This window comes from Meleagris gallopavo, chromosome 4, assembly GCF_000146605.3.
Source record: "Meleagris gallopavo isolate NT-WF06-2002-E0010 breed Aviagen turkey brand Nicholas breeding stock chromosome 4, Turkey_5.1, whole genome shotgun sequence".
Lineage (NCBI taxonomy): Eukaryota > Metazoa > Chordata > Aves > Galliformes > Phasianidae > Meleagris > Meleagris gallopavo.
Window position 1 is genome coordinate 25,189,871 of NC_015014.2, and position 3,516 is coordinate 25,193,386.

The 3,516-nt window shown below is 37.4% G+C and overlaps 1 long non-coding RNA gene across 1 annotated transcript; it reads left to right on the forward strand.

Annotated features, from left to right (window-relative positions):
• Positions 1 to 983: 983 nt before the first annotated feature.
• On the forward strand, positions 984 to 2,467 carry LOC109367531. The gene is made up of 2 exons (XR_002114719.1): positions 984 to 1,083; positions 2,214 to 2,467. It is a non-coding gene; the product is annotated as an uncharacterized LOC109367531 (long non-coding RNA).
• Positions 2,468 to 3,516: the final 1,049 nt, after the last annotated feature.

Consider the following 3,516-nt stretch of genomic DNA (forward strand, 5'->3'; position numbering starts at 1 on the left):
TCTGGAGAAGAGAAGGCTCTGAGATGACATGAGAACTGCCTTTCAGTATTTAAAGGGGAGCTGCAAGAAAGAAGGGGACAGACACTTTAGTGGGGTCTGCAGTGATAGGATGAGGGGAAATGGTTTCAAACTAAAACAGGAGAGATTCGTAGATTTATGTAGATTTAGACTGGATATGAGGAAAAAGCCTTTCACAGTGATGGTGGTGAGGCACTGGTACAGGTTACCTAGGGATGCAGTAGACGCCTCGTCCCTGGAGACACTTGAGGTCAGGCTGGAGGAGTTCTGAGCAACCTGATCTAGCTGTACATTGCAGGAGAGTTTGGAATAGACAACCATTAAAGGTCCCTTCCAACTCTAAGGATTTTATCATTTGAATTTTGACTTCTAGTTCAGAAAACAAGGTTTCTTCTTTCCATTGTCACAGCTCATCCGTCTCTTTTATGTGATGCCTAGATTCTTGTTATTTACTCTTTACAACATGCTCAAAGTGTCCTTTTAATAAAGCAGTGTAGCTTTTACCTTAGGAATAAGGGTCAATTGAAAAGAAATGTTTATATTGGTGAAGCTAAAATGTCTGTCCTGGGAGATTACCAACCAATCTGCAGCTTTTTTTCTGGGTTTTGAGTATGGTAGTGGAGTATTTTGTCTTGATTTTTTTGTTCTCTCACTGTTTTAAATTATGAATGAGCAGTGAGAAACATCATTAAATACTGAGGGGAAAAAAAAAGAAGAGACAAATGAAATTATATAGTCTGGTTTTTTATTTTTTTTCGCTTTTTATGCTTTTCTTATCGAAGTCACCTATTTCTTCTTCTGGTAGTTGTTATCATATATTTTTTTGCAAGAAAATGCAATCATGAAACATGAGATTCAAGGATTCTGACAATCTAGATATAACACAAGCCTCACAGCCAGATTTTAACATTCTTTTTTAAATGAATTGTTGATTTGTTATAAATACATTTTTGGTATTCCAGAAAAGCTATTGAATTCCTGTGGAATCTTCTGAACAGTTTCAGCTGTGAAGGCAAAGAAATCAACAAACAAAATCCTCAAGGCTATTCTTGTGAAGCTGCCAAGGTAGGAAATGGCATTTATTATTTCAGCAATTATGAATGTGGAAGGACTGGATTCTCCCTTTGCCACGGATATGACAGTTTGATCCTGAATATAAACACTAAGCTGAGTGAATCCTGCTCAGGATCCTGTTTCTATTGCAAAAAATCCTTCAGTAGCCAAATTATATAAGGGCAGCGTGCTCAGCAGATTTATACCCCTGTTAGTTTGCTTTATATTTTATCACAGAATCTTTTCATTAGCGAGTGTATATGGTGCTCGTTTATAGCCAAATTTCCAGAACACCTGCAGTGAAAAAAAGAAAAGCAAGAAGTGTCAAAAGCCATCAGGTTCCATTAGATAACCCAAAGCAAGAGCAGAGAGTGTTTGTAAGGATGCTAGTGACTTGTCTGTTTAGGAGCCTGAGAACCATAAAAATGCAAACGGCTAGACTCTCAAAAGCCGAGGTAATGATAAACCCTGTGAAATTTGGGTGAAAAGGTCCAGACAGAGAAATGTCAGGCTGAAAATGCAGTATGGGATTAGCATCTGAGAATACAGTTTGAAGCTAAGCATGAAGGAAGTGTGAAACAGCAGTAGTCTGAGCTGAATGAAATGCAAATACTAGCAATAACATAAAGAACAATTGTATTTAATTTGTATTCCATTTTTAAAATCCTATTTGCTAGAGACAATGTCAAAGCCCATTTCTCTGGAATTGGGAAAAACATATGTGACTGTTCGATAGCTGTAGTGGAATTGCTAAGTCACAGCTTGAACCAGTGACAGAGCAACTGGTAGGAAGGTAGGGCCAGCCCAAGGGAGCTCAGGTTCATGCACTGCTTTTCCCAAACCTCATTTAAGGGCTGGCAGTGGAGGCAAGGGTATCTTGCTCGAGATCCCTGCATACCTGAGGCCTTCTGTAGGTAAGCAGCTTCTTTATTTTTGTGCCTGCTGCTGTTGCATTTCAGCAAATTCTCACTTGCTGCAGCGTGGGACCTTGTTGCTCTGCTGTCATTACTGTGCTTTCCATCATGTTACAATAGCAGTACAAAACTAGTGTGAGTTTGTAGTTTTCTATACAGATTTTCTAAGAAAGCATTGAAAATAAATGAGCAGAATTATAAATCATAACTTCCTTTTTTCCTCCGCAGCATGTTTGACCTAAGAAGAAATAAGACGGACTTCCATTACCCTGATATCTTACATCATATCACATGAAAGAACTTCCACTAATAAAATCTTAAGAAGGTGATCCATTCAGAATGACTTCAACATCACAGCAGCGCGAAGATATATTAGCATGGATGACAATTTGAACTCATATGACTCTGAAGAGAAGTCCATTTTAAAATGTCAAAACAATTCATTTCAAATAAGGAAAATGGAATAGATCAAATCCAAAACCTTTCTGCTTTTGTGTCATTGTCATTTAATTCTATGTTCTATATATATCCTCTTTTTCCCCTCTATTATTTTTATGCTTTCTTCACAGGATTTCTTAAGTCATTATGAATCTAATAATTTCTGTGTTTCAGTTAACATTTTGAACCTATAATGTTTGTGTGGATTTGAAATGAAATCGGATGAATTTATTTACCTCTGTTTACTAATAACCTAGAAAAGTATCCTTGTATCAGCTGTTGAATGCAGTAGTTCTGAACCTCCAGGAACAATTTGGCAGGACACACTGGAAGAGAAGCCAATGAACAAACCTTTGTATCGTATAGCTAGAAAAGGTAAAACAAACAAATAAAAAAATAATCAACATTTAAAAATTTAGCTGATCAATTTTTTTAATTTAGTGATTAATCTTATGACACCATTCATGTAAAATAACCAGAGAACTTTGAACAAAACACACTGTATAATGCACAATTGTCATGAACTGAAGACTATCTGAAAGTAATGCCCCCACCAAGCATAATATTGACTTATATTTCATTATATATTTGACTAACATAAAAATATTGTCCAGCTCTTACTGGCTAAGTTAATAATTATCTGAAAAATGAAGAAGGAATAAATACAACTGTTATTAAAATCCAACTTATTATAAAAAGAAGTAAGAGATAAGAGTAACACCTTTTATTAGACTGGGAAGGCTGGGAAACACATAAATGGACCTCTGTTATGGAGTAGATGAGCCTGGGTTGAAGTCAGGAAACAATGGGGCCAGGCCACAGAATGGGACCTTGGAGCAGCTGGAGTGAAAGTCCTGGTACCCTGGCTTACTGGGGGAACCCTCTGCATCCCGTGCGAGCTGGAGTGAAGGGGCAGGATCCTTGATCCTTTTGGATGCGTGGTGAGTGTTGCAGATTGGAAACAGCAGAATAGCATTTGCAGTCTCCTGTTGTGCTCATCCTGCTTACCAAGGATATTTTGAACAATATGTCCCTAAGTGGTTTGGTACTGTTCTCACTGTACTTAAATTCCTCTGCAACAAGAACTAATTTA